At 42.6% G+C, this 6,455-nt stretch overlaps 1 protein-coding gene across 9 annotated transcripts in view; it reads left to right on the top strand.

Annotated features, from left to right (window-relative positions):
• Window positions 1-6,455, top strand: part of PARD3B (par-3 family cell polarity regulator beta) — a 538,356-nt gene that overhangs the window by 239,727 nt on the left and 292,174 nt on the right. The gene's annotated exons all lie outside the window — the stretch shown is intronic.

Here is a 6,455-nt window from a genome sequence, read left to right as displayed (position 1 = left end):
GGCTGGAATCATGCTTTTTGGAGAACACGTGGATTCTGGTCAGTGATGCTCACAGGTCTCTCTAGACATGACTATTTGTTCTCCAAATAAAGCATTTCATCAAGTAATTGAAGTGCAAGTATTTATGTATGCGTGGTGGGGTTTCTAATGTTATTTCTTAGAACAGTGCAGTTCTGTGAACTCCTTAGGAGGTAGGTTGGTGTTCTTGAAAACTGAAGGTTCACCTGAAATCCTGAATGAAGTCATCTGATTTCAAATGCCTTTCTACTTGTGCAGAATCTGCTCACTTGTACATGCAGCAGGCTGGATCATGAAGTTGAAGTAATGTTTTCTTTTCAAAAGAGCAGGCTATAAAGTTTTACTGCTCCTTGTAGCAGGGGTGCTGACAGTGGACCGCAGGGATGCTGTGGTATATGTGATAGTTCCATGCTGGACCTTCGCTTCCTTCGCTAGAGAGATGTTTCACTGGTTTTGTGGGCAGTCATAGGTAAAGGATTTGACACAGTGCATTGCTTTGCCTATTTGTAAAATTAAGGTAAGGATATTGTAAAGCACTTGAACTATACATGAAAAGTGTTGGTAAGAAAGAAAGGTAATTTATGGCTATAGTAGTAACCTGGGACTTGAGAAAAGTAGGTTTAATTGCCACGTTTGTCCTGGATATCCCACACTATCTTGAATAAATAATCTTCACTGCCTTAAATGTTCATTTCTGAAGTAGGAATGGTAATTCTTTAATTCTTCAAAAGTGTTCATAAAACGTATATTCTGTGTTGTTTTTTTTACTTGGTTATTTTTGTGGCCTTTCTTTCTCACTGTCTTGAGTTATCAGGTGTGCCATATTGATCGTATTAAGCGTGCTTGTTCTATGTGGTTTGTCTGCTGGGGGTCTACGATTTAGCTGCTTTACTTAGTTTCAAGCAGTTGCTTTGTAGGTGTTCTGTATTTTTTTTATTTGTGGAAATATAAAATGCATTTATATATATGCATATATATATATTATATACACACATGTAATGTCTTCCACTAATAATATGGAGAAAATCTCCATATTCTTTTGCATTGTTTGCAGTAAGAAACAATCTGAATGATAAAATTATCAAATGTTTTTTATTCCTGTTTACTAGCAGATAATTTCTAGTTCATGTTTCTTTTTAGGATGCTTCAAGGAGTATTTGTGTGCTTTAAATTTCATAGATTATCAGTTTGCCGTATTGTTAGAGACATCTGAACCTTTATGACGATAGTGGAACCAGAAGGGGGATTTGTAGCAGTTTTGCTTTTAAAAACATTTTATCTCGTAAATATAGGGTAGTTCTTTGTACTGCATAATATATATTGAGTGTGGATATAAATTCTTTAATTTATTATGTTGTCGTTTAGCATAGGAGGATACTGAAAGGGTTCCAAAATAAGGTTGGAGGCAGTATGTTCAGCCCTCAGCCTCTGTGCTGAGCCCCCCGGCGGTGATGATGAATTAAGGATGTGAGCAGTTGTGAGGGAATCGTGTGAGTGTCAGGCTTCTCAGAGGGTCAGCTGCGCTGGTCAGCAGCCTGCACGTTCGTAAGATGTGGAAGAAGGTTCTGGTGATGCAGGGAAATCTCCCTTGGTCAGCGACAAAGATGATGTACTTTTTTTTTTTTTAAACAAATTTCCAAGGAAATATTAGTTGAGTCACTTTCTGAATATTGGTGAACCTGCTTGGATGTACAGTGCATCTTGAACCAATTCCAATGATGTTTGAGGGAGATTTATAGACAAATCGAGTTTGTTGACACATCTAAGATGAAGTAACGTAACACTAGACTCCTGCAGGGACCAGGAATGTGACTACAACAGTGATGTGTTGTGAATTTATGGGATTTCTGTTTACGTAGTACTCATTCAAGAATCTGACTTGTGGATTTGTAAGAAAGAGAATGCAAGTCATTGACAAACGTGTTTATCACATAGGATCTACCTTTCATTCATGCATGTTCAGCTGCGAGTGAAGTCACCACTAGGGAGGAAAAGTGCTGTTTCTCTGTCAGTAATTAAATCTAGCTGTTTGCTTGGTATTGTTCCCCCTGTGTGAAATGGCAGTCTACTTGGACTGTTCCCACAAAGGTGATCACATAGGTTTATATGCCATTGAGAAGCATGTACAGGATTGTTCTTGTAGTATAGGCACACATGGGCAGAGAGATAAGGATGCTTCGAGCCAGCTGAGGTGGCTGGGGCTGCTCCTGCTGGCTTGGTCTTGCTGGAGCCCGATCTAGCTCCTTGCATGCACAAATGTGGTCCTCTTTATTTCTTCCTCTCAAAAGTATTGTATCATGTCTTCAGAAGGTGTTAAAGGAAACTATCTAGAGGCTTGCTAAAACTACTGAGGTTTAGGGATAGCTGTCAGGGGTATCCTACAGGAAGGGATGCCTACCTACCTGGTGCAAAGTGACATTTGGAATGGCGCATTTGGTGCTCTTGGATACAGAAGCTTTCAAAAAGGGACAGGTGTTTAATCACATCAGCAGTTGTTGCCTCTTTTGTTCACTTTTAATGCAGCTGCTAATGGATTTGTTCATTCCCCCCCTCCCCCCCAAACATCAGTTAATGTGAGAATTAATATCTGATAATGGGGACCAAGAAATTTTTGAATGTTAATGGCATTGTGTGTGCTCCTTCTACCCCCTTTAAATTTGCATCCTAATAGGATTGGAATATTTTAATGGCATCAAAAAAAAAAAACACACTACCCTTCTCTAAAGAGATTGTGAGTAAACCCTCAGTGATGCACCTTTGGATGAGAAATTTGGTACACCAATTGATTCCTGAGATCCTTTTTCTTAACTGGAGAGTGAACCAACTCAAGTCTAAGTGATTGTGAAGTAAACAAAAATATATTTAAAGTAATTGGATTTGAATTAAATATATTTCTACATTTATTTAAAAAAAACATTGATTCTCAGTGATTGATCACGACTAAAATGTTGATGTGCAATTAAATATCTTTACATTAAATTTAACACTTTTTATGAAGAGAAAAATGCATTATATGCATATTTATGCAGTGATACTTAGCATACATTTATTCAGTCTTAATTTTTACATTTAGCTTAGGAAATGCTGAGTGACAGTTCTTATTTAGTAGAATATTAATTTCTTCATGGCTTGTGTCAAGCTAGTTTTAGAAATTGGAGTTCAATTAAAGCTGCAGAGAAATAAAATGAATTTTAGTTGAGAAAAAAATGGGAAACATTCTGTATATGTATTGGAAAGAGTTTTAGCAAGAGTTTAGCATTTAAAGCTGTATTGAACAGAGGCAGTTTGTAGATGATGCATGATGGACTGTACAGCTGATAGAGTAGATGAGACCAGGAGGAGTCTTTCAGGTCTTGGAGCTACTGGTGCTCAGCTTTTGCATGTAATTTTCTTCATGGGCTGTAAGAAATAAGACTAGCAAGCTTCCCTGCTCTTCAGTTCTCATCAGATTTTTCATTTTGAACAAACTTACTGTTGAATTGAATAGCTTAGATAAACTGAGATGAAGAGAATGTGCTCTGTGCCTAGAAGTGGCAGTGATGGCTGTCAGGAGCTCACCATTTTGTCTCTTCAGGAAGCTCTAGCTCCATGTGGTTTGCTCTAGGCTTTCTCCTCTTTGATAGCTTGAGCTTCCTTTAAAAACAACAACAACAACAACAAAACCAGTAGCCTACCTCTCTCTGTGCTGTACGTTGCAGTTGAAGAGTAGATCAGAAACAATTAGTATAAATGATTATAATCCCGGGAGAGCAGGGTGGCATGTCCAAAGATGAAGAGCTCTGCTGGGTCAGCAGAAGTTTCACAGATTCACAGATTTCTCTAGGTTGGAAGAGACCTCAAGATCATCGAGTCCAACCTCCGACCTACACTAAGTACTCCACTAAACCATATCCCTAAGCTCTACATCTAAACGTCTTTTAAAGACCTCCAGGGATGGTGACTCCACCACCTCCCTGGGCAGCCCGTTCCAATGCTTAATAACCCTTTCGGTAAAGAAGTACTTCCTAACATCCAACCTAAAACTCCCCTGTCGCAACTTTAGCCCATTCCCCCTCGTCCTGTCACTAGGCACGTGGGAGAATAGACCAACCCCCACCTCTCTACAGCCTCCTTTCAGGTAACTGTAGAGAGCGATGAGGTCGCCCCTGAGCCTCCTCTTCTCCAGGCTGAACAAGCCCAGCTCCCTCAGCCACTCCTCGTAAGACTTGTTCTCCAGACCCCTCACCAGCTTGGTCGCCCTTCTCTGGACTCGCTCGAGCACGTCCATGTCCTTCCTGTAGCGAGGGGCCCAAAACTGAACACAGTACTCGAGGTGTACCCTCACCAGAGCCGAGTACAGGGGCACAATCACTTCCCTCGACCTGCTGGCCACACTGCTTCTTATACAGGCCAGGATGCCGTTGGCCTTCTTGGCTACCTGAGCACACTGCTGGCTCATATTCAGCCGACTGTCCACCAATACTCCCAGGTCCTTCTCGGCCAGGCAGCTTTCCAGCCACTCATCTCCCAGCCTGTAGCTCTGCTTGGGGTTGTTGCAGCCCAGGTGCAGGACCCGGCACTTGGCCTTGTTGAACTTCATGCAGTTGACCTCAGCCCATCGCTCCAGCCTATCCAGATCCTCCTGCAGAGCCTTCCTAGTTGCGGAGCTTCTTGCCAGTCTGAAAGCAGGGCAGGTGAGCAGAAGCTAGGAGGCCAGCAGGAGCTGCCCTCATGGCTGCGGTGACTTTGGCCCGGAGCCCAGGGAAGAGGATGGGGCTGCCCTCCTTCCCCTTCATTGTGCTCAAGGTCAAGAGGCCAAGGACTGGAAAGCACAGCTCTCCAATCTTCATTTTGATTAATAACGGTGTATTTTTTCCGAGGTAAACAACACATGTAGGAAACGAGAGTGCAAAAAGATTTTTACCAGACTTGGCCAAAGCTGCTGTTTGTGCTGTGGGCCCATCACGATGTGCTGTAATGTCTTTGTGTTTGACTTGTGTTAGGCTAACGTAACTTAAAACTAATTCTAACTTCAAATGCCGTTGTGATTGGAAAAAATAGTCATTTTCCACTCACCCCAGGTGATAAATTACCTCTGTTATGTCCCGTTCAGAAGATGGTTGGCAGATTGCCTCTGTCTCTGGGGAGCAGGCGGATTTCCGTTGTGATCAGCTCTTCATCGTCACTGTGCAGGGCCCAGATGGGCACAGGGCTGGGCCTGGCCTTTGGGTGTCTGCCTGCAGCCCCGCACCATGGGTCCCTGGTTCAGCTTGTAGACAGAAGATAAAACGGTGAGAGAACGGTGGAGGGAGTGGCATTTTTTTTTTTTTTGCCTCTTAAACCTTTCTTGTTTCAATTCCTGTCAGAATGGAGAGCGGTCACCCTGGGGCTTGCCAGCTGTGGCTCCCCTTCGTCACTGCAGTCTGTGTGGTTTGTTTGCTTTGTAGCATCTTGGGCATCCGGATCTTTAAATTAGGAGTGAAGTTATTTTGGAGACCTTCCTAAATGGCAGTGTCAAGTTCTGCAGTGTGTGTGCCTGCTGAATTACTAATAGAAATCTATTTGACTTACACTGGGTAGGAACCCAGGAGACTTGATTTCAGTTAAGTGTGAAAAAACACTCTTGGTCTCTTAGAAATAAAATAATTTGACTGGAGGATAAGGATTCAAGGCAGCATGAATGTGTGTTATTTTGTCTGGAACTTTGTGGACTTTCTTCCCCCTCGGGTTTTGGGAAGCCCAGGAAGCCTTGAAGAAAAGTGTGCTGTTGTGGAGATACGGCTTGCTTGCAGAATGCTGGAGCTGCAGAAGAAATAGAAACCATACCTGCAGAGGAGCTGATTCAGAGGACCAACAATGTCCCTCTCTTAATAGGGTATCATTGTTTTTACTGGAGGGGAATAAATGTGTTCAAAAATCCTCCATAAAAGTCGAGAAAGAACAGAATCAACAGTTCTGTTAGCATTTCTTGCCAACCTCAAGGTTCACGTGTTTCAGACCATTAGAATAACGGCAGGTAACTAGGCAATGTGGCAGTGAGAAAGGCAAATGTGATTCTGTGATGAATCCGTAAGAGAACTAATAACTGTTGTGGTTTAACCCGGCTGGCAGCTAAACACCACACAGCCGTTCGCTCACCCTCCCCCCTCCCTCTCTGGGATGGGGGGAGAGAAACGGGAAAGTGAAGCCTGTGAGTTGAGATAAAGACAGTTTATTAAGACAGGAAAATAATAATAACAATAATAATAATAATAGTGATAATGGTAATAGTATTAACAATAATAATGTGTAAGAAAACAAGTGATGCACAATGCAATTGCTCACCACCCGCTGACCGATGCCCAGCCTATCCCCGAGCAGCCGGCCCCCCCACCCCGGCCAGCCACCCCTATATATTGTTTAGCATGACGTCAGATGGTATGGAATACCCCTTTGGCCAGTTTGGGTCAGCTGTCCTG

This window comes from Anser brachyrhynchus, assembly GCF_964034855.1.
Source record: "Anser brachyrhynchus genome assembly, chromosome: 7".
NCBI lineage: Eukaryota > Metazoa > Chordata > Aves > Anseriformes > Anatidae > Anser > Anser brachyrhynchus.
The sequence above is the reverse complement of the archived record's forward strand: the minus strand, read 5'-3'. Positions and strand labels throughout refer to the sequence as shown.